Source organism: Leptosomus discolor, unplaced genomic scaffold (genome assembly GCF_034619465.1).
Source record: "Leptosomus discolor isolate bLepDis1 unplaced genomic scaffold, bLepDis1.hap2 HAP2_SCAFFOLD_43, whole genome shotgun sequence".
Taxonomy (NCBI): domain Eukaryota; kingdom Metazoa; phylum Chordata; class Aves; order Leptosomiformes; family Leptosomidae; genus Leptosomus; species Leptosomus discolor.
Genome location: NW_028237934.1, coordinates 536,244 through 551,154, shown reverse-complemented (window position 1 = coordinate 551,154; position 14,911 = coordinate 536,244). Strand labels below are relative to the sequence as shown.

Sequence of the window (14,911 nt, the reverse complement as noted above, 5' to 3'; positions counted from 1 at the left end):
GTCAAATAAAAAAATCCAAAGGCCACTGAAAGACTAGACGAGGTCATAGGCTTTGAGCAGGGAGGTTGGACTAGATGGTCTCCAGAAGTTCCTTCCAACCTCGACTGTTCTGTCAATCTGTTCTGTGACAGAATAACTGCATTTAATAAACCTGCCTTAACATAGGTTTATCCCAGTAATTTGTATTTCAGACTTTGTTCCTTGTTTTGTTTAAATTTTTTAACTCATTCTGTTTGTGATAAGTAGAGACACGGACAATTTAAAGTGTCAAAATCCAATGCGAATTTTATTATATTAGCAAGCGAACAAGAGCAAAGGCAGCGCTGGGCGGCCGGGGAGTCTGCGCTCCGCCAACGGCTCGCGCCTTTCCGTCTCGTGTAAGCACATTATATACAGTCTCATTTCCTGCATTCGCGATGTCGCAATCAGGTCGATACTCTGCGCATGTTCCTTCTGTTGCTGGGGGGTCTTTCTCTGCCTCCTGGTGGTCGTAAGGATGAAGGCTGAAGGTCTTCCTCGTTGCCCTGTGGGTGAACTTATGCAAGAATGTGATTACTCAACCCCCTCAGCTACGGGTCTTGTTTACTTTGCCGAATGTCCTTCGGTTGAGCTATCAAGCCTCGCGGGCACATAAATCTTCCATCCATACCCTCCCATACAGGTTTAATGAATAAAACACAATATGCTACCTATTACAATCCCCCCTTTGTCTTTTGTCCATTATTTTGTTCATTGAACCGTTGTAGCTCTTGAGCACTCAAAATAAGGGTTTCTGCCAAATCGGGCTCATTGGATACCGATTTGTACTTCGCTCGAACAAGCATCAGGTGAGCGGCTTCTAAACGGTTCTTAACTATCGCGATAACTTTATTAAAAATACAAGGTCCAAATGCAAGCGTTAAAGTGAGCAGTATTAATGGTCCCGCCAATGTTGACAATAAAGTAGTAAGCCAAGGAGAATGGTTAAACCATGATTTGTACCAACTTTGTTGGGATTCTCGCTCTCTCCTTCGTTGTTCCAACCCCTTTCTTAGCTCTGCCATTGTGTCCCGTACTATTCCGGTATGATCTGCATACACACAGCACTCTTCCTTTAAAGCTGCACACAATCCCCCTTGCTGCAAGAATAATAAATCCAAGCCTCGTCTATTCTGAAGCACCACTTCTGATAGTGATCTTAGTGATTTTTCCAATGCGTCTGTCGATTTTTCTATTCTGCTCAAATCCTCATCCACTGCTACTCTAAGTGACTTAAATTCAGCTTGTTGATTAATAGAGAGGTCATCCCTGTGGTCGCTCCGGTTCCTCCAATTGTAAGGAGGGCGGCTATGGTCAGAGCTGTAAACGGTTCCCTCCTAGCAAGATGGTGCTCGGGGGTGGTTTGATAATTGTAGACAAACTCATTTGAGTGACATACAATTTTTGGAATTATTGCTACTTGTATGCAATAATCTTTGCTTTTATTAACATTTTGGAGGCTCAAGCAAGGTGTTACTCCGATGCTTGAGCACACCCATTTTGTGTTTGCCGCTGGTATTAACCAATCCGCAGGAGCTTCCTTTGTGAGTGAAATACTTACATTACACTAATGTTGTTTTGTGGGTGGAATTGTCCCAACGCACCGTCCTTTTCCCGTTACTTGTTCCAAGGTGAGACCTTGGACCTGATCCTTTCCTTTTTCTCCATAAACATTGTGCAGGGTTTGTCCCATTTACCTGCCTAGCCTTGGATGTAATTCCTACAGCCTCGTAAAAGGGCGGTTTAATGCTGTAACATAGCCAGCAGGAGCTGGTTATTTGCGGGTTAGTCTTATTTAGTATTCGGTAGCTAGCTTGCATCACTTTCCATAGGGTATTTCCTTCTAAGTTTTCTTCTTCTGAGATAGTTATACCAGAGTGAGTATTATAACCCGTAAACTAAGTATCATTGCTTATACCAGAGTGAGTACTATTACCAGTAAACTGGGTATCATTGCTAGTTTCAGTATCATTCGCGGGTCCCAGAGTTTGTTCATGTGTTAGCACGGGATTTGGTCCAATTGGTTCCGGATCATTTGGAATGGTCTCTTTTTTTATTAGTATCAGTCCTCCTCTATCAGTTCCCGGTTCCCAATAACGCATTCCCCAAGTTTTTCCCACAAACCATGTAGGGTTCTGGTCTTGAGAAATATTCATGTATACAAACTGGCAATTTCCAGACAATAGTATACCACCAGAACTATCACGCTGAGGGGGTGCACATCCCACTGGTCCCCATGTTACTGTAATAAACTTGTCATTCCCTCCCCCGGGAGCCCAGTCCGATGCTATGGTTTCACAACCCCAGTATGTGCAATAATAATGTCCTGGTGAATTACAATAGGTCCTTCCTGGATTTGAACGAGGGCAAAAATAAAACCCTTTCAGGTTTAAGCATGGTTGTATTGGCACGAGTTGGCACAATGTGGGAGTAAAACTGGGAGGTCCAGAGACTATTTTTGTCTGTACTACAGCTTGGTCTTCCCATCTAAACAGGGTCCATTTAAAAGGTTCATGCGCGTACGGCTCACAAACAGGGATGCATAATACTACCCAGATTGCCCCTATAAATACGTATCGGGAAAAGTGGTGGTTTTTGTAATATACCAATTGCTTATTCCTACCCCGATTTGATACCCGTCCCCGATTTTTGTCGTTTGCACTCCAGGGCTTCGCCTTTTCGCTACCATCCTTGAGGCAGGATCTCAAGCACTGCTTTACGGTCCCAATCGTTGGGTTCATTCCTCCACAGTTTTTTTACTCCTCTGCCTCGCTCGTCGACTCGGTTGCTTCGAGCCACGAGGGGTACCGTCTTCTCGGCAGCAGGGGTATTCTTCAGGAGGGCTAGTGCTTACTTTAGCAGCTTGCCTCAGGATGTATGAACTCCAGTTGGTATCTTTAACTTGGGGTGCGTTGCACTTCACCCCTTTCAGGAACTTCCGGCACTGCCCTCTTACTATTTCAGCGACAAAAGGAATTGGTTCATTCGAATGGTAACAATAATTTTCGGGCCGAATTCCTTTAGCAAATATCTCCCACCATTCCTCTGATTCAAGAATAATCTCTCCCTGTGATTCTTTTAATTTTAATGCCAATTCTGTGAGTTCCCTTTCCCACTCCCAGCAGATCCGGCAGACACTCTTTGGGGTCTTCCGTTTCGGCAATGGGCCCACCACCGTTCCCGACACACCTTACACACAAAGCACACGAATGGGTAACAGTTAATATACCACACTTGATTTCAGCATCTACATGCCCATCTTCAGTCAGAATTGGATTCTCACTATATTCAATTTTAAAGGTGTTCATTCAGGTCCTTTGAAATTTTATTTTTAGGTCCCCGGGTACACTGGTCACTTGCCACTGTTGATTCTTTACGGGTCCTTTGATTCGGCTGGCGTGAGTCCACCCTCTTTCAGCTGTTCGTATGGAGGTTTCTGTAGTAAGTAAACCAGGATATCCCACTATGGGGTTAGTAAGGTCTCTTTACTTTCAGGTCCCAGCTGGCTGAGTAAAATATACGGATTTGCCACAACTGGGAACCTTGCAAGTGTTCTTTTGTTAATTTCCCGTAGGTCATGGACTAATCTATAGGACCCATCAGTTTTCTTTACGGGTAAGATGGGTGTATTGAAGGGAGACATGCATGGTTCCAGTAGCCTTGGTTTAATTAATCTTTCAATCTCTGGTTTCAACCCCATCCTGCCTTCTCGTGAGATTGGGTATTGGTTTATTTTTATTGGAATTTCCGGATCCTTGATAGTTACAGTGAAGGGTGGGATATCTAATTTGCCCACTGTCTCCGGAGTGTACCAAACCTCGGGGTTAATTTTTACTTCATCCTCACTCCTAAGGGGACATAATTTTACTTGCATCTCATTATTTGTAACTTCCAAATTAATGCCCAGTGTGATGATCATACCTCGTCCCAATAGGTTATAATCTGCTTCTGGGACCAACAATAGGGATCCCACCCCAAATTTAGATTCCATTTCAAAAACAACGTCTTTTATTACTGGAACCCCGAAAGGCTCTCCTTTTGCTCCAATGACTTGCATTGTCTCCGGGGACAAGTGACATCCCCGGGGTAATTCTTGTACTGTGGACCTTTCGGCCCCGGAGTCCACAAGGAACTCGATTTCCTGTTGCTGGGGACTTACTTTAATTTTTATCAAGGGCTCGGTCTTACGTCTAGCCCCCAGCAAATAGAGCCCCTGACACCCCTAATCCTCCTTGAATATTTTCTCATCCTGCAGCTGCTTTCTGCATTCCCTTCTCATATGACCCTTCCTCCCACAATAATAACACCCTACGTCCTTTCTCCTTGTTCCTTCCACCCCGGGTCTTGGGTCCGTTTTGTGAGTCGATCTAATCCCACCTCCACGTTGTCCTTCCCGAGCCACTGCTACCATCACCTTTGCCTGCTTCTTAAACCTCTCGTCTTTCCTTCTGACAAACACCTTCTGTGCCTCCCTCAATAGCCCGTCCAAACCTCTGTTCTGCCAATCATCTGTCTTCTCAATTTTTCTTTTAATATCTTCCCATGCGTTTGCTACAAATTGCATTTTCAGCAGGGCCTGCCCCTCCTGAGTGTCTACATTCAGACTGGAATACATTTGGAGACTCTTTCGTAGTCTCTCTAACCATTTAGTGGGCGACTCATCTGCTTCTTGATATTCCTTGAAAGCTTTATTAATTCTTCCTCTCTATTCTTCCTCCCTCGGTAGCCACCCCCCTTTTCTTTTAAAGGGTATAAATTTACCCTAGTGTCGGCCACCATCCACAGACTGGCATATTCACTTTCTTCCAAATTAAATGGTTCCTTTGAGTTAACATAAATGTTTAGCGCCTGACATATCCAATCCTCAAATGATCCAAAACCAGGCCAATACAGATGGTCTCCTCGAATCTGTTTTCCGCCCCAGACCTCTATGCAATAATGGATCATTTTTACCTTATCCTTTCCCTGCCTAGAGGGAAAGTTATCCCAGTGTTTCAACATCAGCCCTAGGGGACTATCGGGCGGTATTTGGGGCAATTTCACATGGGGCCCCTCTCCCATGGGCTCAAAGGGCTTGCTTTTCCTTTGTCCCATCTTCTGAGGCACTCACACACACACCCCAACCGCTCCCCTCGTTTGTGGCTTGCTCCCTCGCGGGCTACGAGAAACGCACTACTAGAGGGTCCGCACTCACTTCGCCCTGGCAGGACGTCTCATACACCGTGCCCCAGGATACCCAACCCAAACCGAACGGATTCCCGGCCTATACTCACGCGTCCTGCGTCTTCGTTCAGAGCTTCGTGCACAAAGATTACAGGGTTACCGGTTCTCCTTTGCTCAGTGTTCAATTTAGGTTCGTCGGTCGAGACAGAAGCGACCTGAGGGCTGCAGGGGCCGCCGGCTGGCGGGGCGCCTCCCCAATGCAGCCGCAGGCCACAATCTAGTCGCGATCTGAGTCACGGCACCAAATTGTGATAGGTAGAGACACGGACAATTTAAAGTGTCAAAATCCAATGCGAATTTTATTATATTAGCAAGCGAACAAGAGCAAAGGCAGCGCTGGGCAGCCGGGGAGTCTGCGCTCTGCCAACGGCTCGCAACTTCCCGCCTCGTGTAAGCACATTATATACAGTCTCATTTCCTGCATTCGCGATGTCGCAATCAGGTCGATACTCTGCGCATGTTCCTTCTGTTGCTGGGGGGTCTTTCTCTGCCTCCTGGTGATCGTAAGGATGAAGGCTGAAGGTCTTCCTCGTTGCCCTGTGGGTGGACTTATGCAAGAATGTGATTACTCAACCCCCTCAGCTGTGGGTCCTGTTTACTTTGCCGGATGTCCTTCAGTTGGGCTATCAAGCCTTGCGGGCACAGAAATCTTCCATCCATACCTTCCCATACAGGTTTAATGAACAAAGCACAATATGCTACCTATTACACCAGGAGGTGCCTTAAGGATCCTGCCTAGAGAAGCTGCCTCAGATTGCTTTGCATCATGCTGTAGTTCCCAATTTCATCTTTCCTTTCTCTTACTGTAGCTTCTCCTCGATGACAATACACTCCTTTTATACGTTGAAAACTGTGGGAGGAGTGTTTGTGGAGTTAATAGGGAATGTTATGGGTTGAATTTTCAGAAGAAATAGTCTGTCTGGGTGCAGACTCCTACATGAGAAATAACTAGTGCTAGTTTTGGTGAGAGTGCTCCTCACAGTCAGAGAGAGAAAAACTGGTGTTCAACGTCGCTAAGAGAGGGCATTTCCAATGAAGCAATCCGTGATCAGCGTAAAAGGGAACTTAAGTGACGACCAGTTCCTCGCTTAGCTTCTCCATCAGCTGTAATTCAGATCCAAAAGAGCTGAACTCCAAGTGCAGTTTGATCATAACAGAATATTGACACCAGGAATCATGGGATAACTGGCGGATAAATTCATATTTGTGTTATTTTCCCAGGTTTTCCTTGTACCTTGTCATGTCGCCTCACTAACACGTCCTCGGTACCCGTGACCTTCAACCTTCGCATTCCTGGGGATGGCTCAGGAGAGCCCAGTGTCAGCAGTTTTGTTCAAGTGGTGGACAACACTCGGTCATCCTGGAGAAGAGGAGCCCAAAGTCATGTCAAGCCGACGGAATTTACCATAACGCCCTGCAGAGGGACCCTCCGCTCCCAGGGACACCTGGATATCCAGGTAGGGGAAGAGTCCGGCCGTACGTGCTTCAGCAGGTGGAGCTGAAGCTTCATGGATGTATGGGAGGGCTTTGGTGATGCTGGCTTGGAGCATAACACGCGTGATATCCCTGCAGTAGCGTTGGGCTTTTGTTAGCTGGGTTACTGTGGGGCTTTTCTGAAGGAGAAACGTTTTGTTTCCAAAATCATAAGCTGAAGACCGTGCACCCTGTGATCAAGTACAGAAGCCATTCATGTGTTTGAGAGCTGCTTGGAGCAATTTCTTTGATTTAGAGTGGGCAGAGGAAGGATGAGGACAGAAGGTGGCTGTTAAAAAAAAGAGATGTCATTGTATAAAGCAGTTTGCTTTTCTTCCCGGTCTTATTTCTCCTCTCCTGTTGTGCAGAATGAGTTGTGTTCACTGCGGCGATCTCCAACGGGGACTACAAAAGCTCTGGCAGCCATGAGTGGCACATCTTCTGTGTTTTCCTGCTGTTTGTGGACTTTTGCTGGGCCCCATTTTGCCCTCTGCTTCCCGCTGTAAAGCTGAACTCATTCTGTTGAAGTCAACAGATTTCCTCTGTTTTTTTGCTGTTGGAGTTGAGATTAAAAACTCATCCCTTGATTTTAATACGGTGGTGGGTAGAGCGTTAGTCTAACTGTGCTTTAATTTGGCTTGCATGTGTCCTGCTAACTGCAAGGTGTATTTAACACAGAAGATGTTGTCAGAAGCCTTTTGTTCCTCCCAGAGGCAGTGTTCTACCCGTGGGCCAGCAGCAGAATTAAGGCAAAATTGTCCCTTTCCTTACCATGGAACGAGAACCGGAGGGCACCACCCTTGGATAATGGCTTTTGGGAGTCATGAAGTGTTTGATGCTCTTCTCTTCCACCAGGTCACCCTGTGTTCCAACACCGTGAGGAGCTACGAGCTGGCACTGGTGGTGGACGTGGATGGTGTGGGCAAGGAGGTGTCGGCGCTGCTCCTCACAGCCAGGTATCAGCGCTTTCCTTGCAGCTCCTCGTCTCTCCTTGTGCATCCATCACCAGCACGTTGCCTCGCACCTGGTTTGTTGGCTCCAGCTCCAAATGAGAAGTGTTGCTCAATGAGCGAGTTCTGCCCAGCTGGGTACGAGAACAGCAGGGCTTTGAAAGCAGCCCGTGTGGAGAAGCACCCGTGCTCAGCGGACAGGCACGGCCCTGAGCCTTTTTTGAGAGGGAACAGTAATTATACTCATTATTGGCCTTGGTTTTGGTGCTTGAGGTGTAACAAATTTCCAGAGGGCCACCTCTCCTCCCTGCAAGTGGTGGGCTTGTGCTGGGCTGTGACCGAAATACAACATTTGTTTGGGATGCAGCGAGCAGCCTGCTGAAAGTTGGTGTCTGGTTCGGTTGGTGAAGACACATGCAAATGGGAAAGGGGCTTATGGCAGGACTGGTGAGGGAAAAATAAAGGCAAGATCTTATGAAGGGGAAAGCAGTCCTTGATGTGGAAGGTGAGTGAGCTCAGGTTTCTTTTGAGCATCAATGTTCTCAGACTTCAGCCAGAAGTTGTTCTTGCTGCAGCCAGACTCAGTCCTGTTGGGCTGCAGTGGGTGTCAGTTTAATGACAAGAGGGGTGCAGTTCCCTGGTGCTGTTCCCTCGCCCAGGCAGAGTCATCCAGTCAGCGCCTGGGCTGCAGTTTTGTAGAACAAGAGCAAGTGGGCACAGACAGCGCACGGACCCGTGGGGGTGAAGGGCCAAGGTAGCTGTAGGAGCTGGGAGAGGATGATCACCCGCTGCATGAGGCAGGTGGTGGCCTGTGCCCTCCATCGCTGGGGCAAATGGCTGAGCTTTCAGGCAGGGCAACAGTGGTGTGGGAGAGGAGGGAGTCTTTTTACTGGAGTCTTGTGTCCTTGAGTCTTGGCGAGCCCTGGTCCTCGGTGGGAAGGCTTCTCCAGAGGTCGTGCCTTGCTGGGACCCTTGGGAGGGTCCTTGCAAGCCTCCTAGGGCAGAGGAGGGGCAGAGCTGGTCGGACAGCTGTGGGACAGGGCACCGTGCTCTGCCTGGCCCCTTGGCAGCCTCTGTGATGCTGAGTCTCAGGGTTTGCCCCTCCTTTACAAGAGGTTGTTGAGTAAAACGAAGTCAAAGGTGATTTATCACTGTAGGGGTATTAAAGGTCTATTTGACAGTGACAAATGTGTTAGGCTCCGTTTCACGCTATCTGGGGAGTGAACATTCTACATTCTCTCAGTGTGCCCAATTCCCTTTCAGCCATCTCTTTGCCTAGATGCGTGGTACCTCTGCTGCGAGCGCTCATCCCCGTCGTGCCGTTTGAACAGTGCCTACTGAAAGTCCCTTGCCAGCAGACGCTGACCCTTGTGAACGACAGCGATCTTCCAGGCTGCTACAGGGTTCTTCCTCAGGTTTGGCATCGCGTCCGCCTCCTGCCCTCAAAGGTTATCGAGGGGTTTATTAAGGAAAAAAAGTGGTTTGGATAAGACCTTGCTAGTTTATATTCAAACCTAAAGGTTTGCTGAGAACAGGAACCTACCTGAGTATAATCTTTAGGAAGCAGTTAAATAGGAGCCTACCTGAATATAAACTTCAGGAAGCAGTTGATATTCTGGTCTTTGGGATGCTTTCATGCAGGAGAACTTAGAGGGTTGTGAAAAGCTGCTGCAAGGAGGCTGCCAGCACAGGAGTGGGTGGTTGTGGATGCAGCAGCTTTTGAACGCCCTGAGGGTGCTAAGCCCATGCAAGTCTTGCATGTTGTGTTGGGCTGTGCCTTTCTGCGTTTCTCCTAGGGATTTTTAAAAATGTGTGTGAGTTGCCAATGTGGTAGATGTTAAGGAGTCTAAAGTTTCCTCAGAAATCCCTCTGAAGTTGCATTTGCTTCTGTCCCTTGCAGAAACGCAAGGAGGACGCTGCTGTGCGGTACTGCAGCCCTGTGCCGTGTGGGATCATCCAGCCTCACAGCTCGGTGGAGGTCCCGTTCACACTGGAAGCCCAGGTGACGGGGAAGCAGGACACCATCGCTCGTATCGCAGTGTTTGGGAGTGAAGGATCCCCACTGGTGAGTGCGAGGGGAAAAGTGTGCCTTTGTGTGACTCATCTTGGTGGGGCATGAAGTGTAGAGGGCTTCTTCCAGGGAAAACAAGAACTTGATATGGCTGGTGTGGGTGAGAGGAGGAGGGATTCATGGCGTAAGCAACAGCTAATGCCTAGAGAAGAGGAAGGATGGTGTCCTCTTCGGTGGTGATCTAAGTGTCACAGCATGTAATGGTGGATATGTGAGATGCCATAAGAAGCCCAGTGTGAAACCCAGCACAGTCCCTGGGTCTCGTACTCTGCTGTGTCATTAGATGAACAGCGACTGCTGCTTCGTTGGGGCTTTTGTTCAGGAGCACCCAGGGACCTCCCCGAACGCCGCTAAAGCAAGCGCTGTGTAAGAAACCATGCTGAGGGGATGTTTTGTGCAAGGCTGGATTTGAGCTTTCCTGAAGGTAACAGTGTGGGAGAGGTGTGAAGAAGGCAGCGTGGGGAACAGGGTTTCTTTATCCTCTGGTAACGGGAGCTTGTGACTTTCAGATGGGATCACTCCAGTTTCCACACTTGCTCCAGGCCTTCTGTTTCAGTCTTACAACACTGAAAACTCCAAACAGATGTAGTTATCCCCAGCCTAGGAGTACCCTTAGAGCTGTCTAGTCTTTTTAAACGTTTGCTGTTGTTTTTTTTTATCTTTCCCACCTGCTTCTTGGAGCAGAAAATCCATCTAGTGAGCATTGGAGAAGGACCGGTTGTCTACATGCATCCGAGTAAGATAAATTTCGGCAGTATCCAAGTTCTACAAGATGCTTCTCGAACTCTCCGCCTCTCCAATCAGACTGTCATCCCTGCGTCCTTCCGGGCAGAGATGGTAAGTAGCTGTGGGGCTGTTTTCCAATGAAAATGACTGGTCTGTAGCAGCCTGTGACTTGATTTTTACATGCAACATTTCCATATTGCTGTCTGAGAGAGAAGGCAAGCTATTCCGTCGCAATGCGGCACGAGGAGCCTGGCTCTGGGGCAGTTTTAGCTGGGGCGCCCCTCAGTTAAGTAGAGTTTGTGTAGATTTTTGAGCAGAAAAGAGTCTGGATCATTTTTACAAGTTCTCCCTTTATTTTGTGGAAGGTATTTAGCTGTGAGAGTCGTGGGGTTTGGAGCTCTGAGCTCAAGAGAACCCTGTGCCCCTTTGCTCCTGAAAGAGCACGGATTTCCCTACGGTTTGCCTCTTGCATCTGCATTCACTTTGTGTCAAACTGCTGTTAGTGGTAGAAACGAGGGTGTGAGGTCTGTCCTCAAACTGCTCCTGGCGAGGCGAGTTTCACACCTACTGGGGGTCAAACCAGCTGGGTTGTTGCAGAAAAATACACTTTCAAGGTTGTGTACTTTCAGCCTGCGGACTCCGTCGTGTGGCAGAGCCTCTCTGGAGACCGGCTGCAGAAAAAGGCTGTTTAATTCCTGGAGGCTGCCTCGTGTGCCAAGCTGCCTAGCAGAAAGAGCTTGGGTTGCTCCCCTGGCAGGGAGAGCAAGGCTGCTGCAGCCAGGAACGGCTCGTGTGCTGAGGCTGGGTGGGATGTGCTCCCTGCTGTGAGGGGCTTGCAAACAGGGCTCGGGAGAGATTTGTTCTCCGTGCTAGGTGGGTTGGACTTGTGGAGCTGGTAAACCCAGCCCTGGCACGGCAGGCTTGGCTGTGTCTGTGGATAAAGCATCAGGCAGTGTGTGAGAGTCTGGGCTCAGCCTCCTGGGCCAAGGAGGAAGGGGCTGAATTTCCCTCTTGCTGCTTTTCCAGCTGTTTGGGGGATAAATGTAACCTCCAAGTGGGGGATTCCCAGGGCAGCTTTCTTTGACTCCACAATGAAAATGCACTTTCCATCTCTGCAGAGAGCAGGCCACCTCGGATGGGTGGTGCTGGTGTATAAATGCTGAGTTTTGCATGCTTGTACCAGGCACTGACAGGCAGAGCTGTTGAGGTACTGCTGTCCTGGGGTGATGCCTTCCCTCCCTCCCCTGGGCAGCTTGCAGTGTACCCGGGGGGGCTGGCAGGAGTAGGTGTGCCTCTCCATTGCCTCAGGGCCCTATTGTATGGGATTGAGCAATAAATCCTGTCCTACTTCACTGCAAGCTCCGCCAATATTGTGCCTAATCGACAAGCAGAACAATAATAGGAGTGGTTCGGGGATGGTTTCTCTCCCTGCAGTAAGATGGGCTCTGCTGCTCCATAGTCCCTGCTGCTGACTCCCCAGGGTTGAGTTACCCCCTGGTGAGCATCTCCGCTTCTCAGGACAGCTGCTGCTGTCATGGAGATGTTCAAGCAGGCAGGTCCCGAGAAGCTGCTCGATCAGTTGTTTCAACGAGGGCTCTTCAGACGCCTCAACACGGTGACGCTGAGCCTGCCGGGCGGGAGCAGCACTGTGGAGGTGAAGTGTGCTCCAGCTACTCCCCTGCCCTCAGCAGCTGCCTGCTTTGGTGCTGTTTTGGTGCCTCAGTTGAAGTTTTGCCCTTTTGCCGCTGCCTTAGGCTGCCTGGCAGATTATTGATGGAAAGAAGAGAGGACTGGATAATTTTAGAACTCAAATTTGAGATGCAGTGGGGTGTCAGGGTGACTTGCACACGTACATCCGAGAGCAGAACTGGCTCCGGCTGCCCCTTAGCCTAGCTGGTGGGTGGCTTGGGCATCCTTCATTCACTTGTGCCCCTGCACCCAAGTCTTGTGCTCTCTAAGATGCCAAAGCCTCTGCTTTGATTTCCTGCTTGGAGATCCCTGCAGGATGGTGAGGTGGGATTTCCCCAGCTCCCGTTTGATGGCTCATCTGGAAACTGTGGCTGTTTGCAGTCAGGCTTAGAGATCACGGTCCCCACTTGAAAGATAGAGCTGTTGACTGAAATTTTCACAGTGATGTTGGATCAGCAATGTTACAGCACACTGACTGGCAGCTTGACAAACTGAGTGAGATTAAATGAAGGGGCAGCAACAGGGCAAGTAGAGGGCTGGTGTCTTGTCCAAAGGCAAATGCTGGAATGCAGATGGCCACGCTGCCACCTCGGTGATATCCTTAACTGTCATGTGCAAATTGCTGTTCCGAGCATTATCTGAGCAAGCAGAGATGGTTTTGGTGGATAACTTCAGTTTGGGATAGCGACATGGGATTACCTGGAGTACCCCTCGTGCACAGGCTTTCCCATCCCCCTGTCCTCTCTGTTGGACGAGTTGCAGGGAGCAGCACTGAGCATCTCTGCCACCAGAAGGAAATAAGTAAGGAACCTCCAAAGCTGTGTGCTGAGATGGGGCTTTTTGGGTTTGAAGAGGAGTTTGAAGGACTTGATACCTGAGGCCTGTGTTGGCTTATCCCTGCTTGCCAGGGTGTCTGCGGGTCTGCGACCCTTGGGACCAGTGTGTCATCCCATGTCATCCTCTGAATCCTGTGTCTGATGTGCTTGTCCTTGTCAGGTTGCTTTCCCAGCTGCCAGGCAGCCCCATTAGAGAATCGTCTGGATCCAGCAAGGGGAGGATTTGGTTTTTTCTTGGGTAGAAAAGTCTGGAGGAGTAGGTCAACATGAAGGAGCTGTTCATGCCCTTTCAAAATTGCTGTATTTCAGTAATCAAAGAAATTGTTATTCTGCTTGTCTAGGGCAACTGAACTTGTCGTACTGTGCTGCACCCACTGGCCAGCTGAACTGAAGAAGGGTGGAAGTCTTGAAGGCAATTAGGCTCCTGCAAGCAAGAGTGACTCCGCTAAGTGCTTTTCCCAGGGGAAAAGCAGGAGGAGTTTGGTTATTAACCGTTGTGCTTGGCCGCAGCCGGCCAAGCTGTGTCCTGGCTGGAGAACCCCGATGTGCAGAGTGGTGGCACTGGTCTCCCCAGCCCAATGGGGAGAGCAGGTGGGATCTGGAGCTATGGACAGGGGACACAAATGGAGACAAGCCTCGTCCCCTCACTCGGCGGTCTCTTAGCTGAACCAAGCGTGACAAATTAGGCTCTGCTGTCAGTGGCAGCAGTGTCAATTTTTGTCTTTTCTGCTGGCTTTAGAGGCCATGTCTCTTGATTTCAGTAGAACATCCCCTTGCTGGTGCTCTGGGGCAGAGGCTAAACCAAAGTGGTGCCTGTGCTTTTGCCAGGGAGATGCTGGTGCTGAGGTGCCAGGAGGAGGCTGGTTGTTGGTGGGAGCATCTAGCCAGCCTCAGGCTCTGATCTCCACCTCCTCCTGGGGCTTGGGGTACTTTTGGGCTGTCTTCTGTCACTGGCAGCCTGTGTGGTAAAGAGTAGCTTTGAAAGGAAGAACACGAGGTCCCCCACCTTGGGCCTGCTGGGACAAGGCTCTGTGCACAGCTGAGGTAGGAGGGGGCTTTATTTCCCCTTCGTGTGCAACCTCTGCGAGGAGCGATGGGTCAGCCTGATGAGGTGTGAATGCTGTCTTGCTAGAGCTGGGCCTTGGTACAGCACAGCTGCATTTTTGATATTGAGTTCTGCTTCCTCGTTCACTTGCGCAAGGCCAGAATGACCGGATCCCTTTAATGAACTGGGCTGCAGTATCGTCAGGAGAACGGAGTGCGGTGGCTCCTCAGTCATCCCTCAGGGCAGCCATCCAGCCATCTCTCAGATGCACGCTGGTTATAACCAAATGTTGGCAGCTCTTCTTCACACTGGAAATCTGGCCTGGGAGAAGCTAATGATCTCAGCATTGAACTTCTTGATTGAGTGATTGATCCCAACGCTTGCCTAGAACTCAGGGACTCTGATGTCCAGTAGTGCAAGCCCCTACAGGGGCAAAAATAGCCACCGTCTTTGTCTATCCAGTGCCTACAGCTATTGCATCATTTTCCGGAGCATTCAAGGCTAAGCAAGTAGCAGGGATGTTATCAGAAGTTAGAGCGTGGTCTTCAAAGTGGAGGAATTTTTTTAGTGTGACCCTGAGAGATTTCTTGTCTCTGGGACACAGCCTGGATGGATGTAGGCAGAAGCTGACCTAGAAACCCGAGTGAATCTAGCCCGGCAGAGCCTTTTGTCCTGTCAGGTCTCCTGTTCAGCGATGCCCTGTGCTGCCCCTTGGACCCACACCAAATGCTACCTGAAAGAATGAGGACACGATGCAAATGGTGCTCCTCCGGAGCGGGCTGTTGGCCTGGCAGGGCCTGCTGGGTCTGCGCTGGGCCACTCTGGGAGGTTCAGAGTCTGGCTCCATCGAGACAGCCTGTCATTATTCCTCAGTAATAGC

General features: G+C 49.4%; 1 pseudogene; it reads left to right on the top strand.

Annotated features, from left to right (window-relative positions):
* LOC147412355 (axonemal central pair apparatus protein HYDIN-like) overlaps positions 1 to 14,911 on the top strand; it is a 51,208-nt pseudogene that overhangs the window by 21,537 nt on the left and 14,760 nt on the right.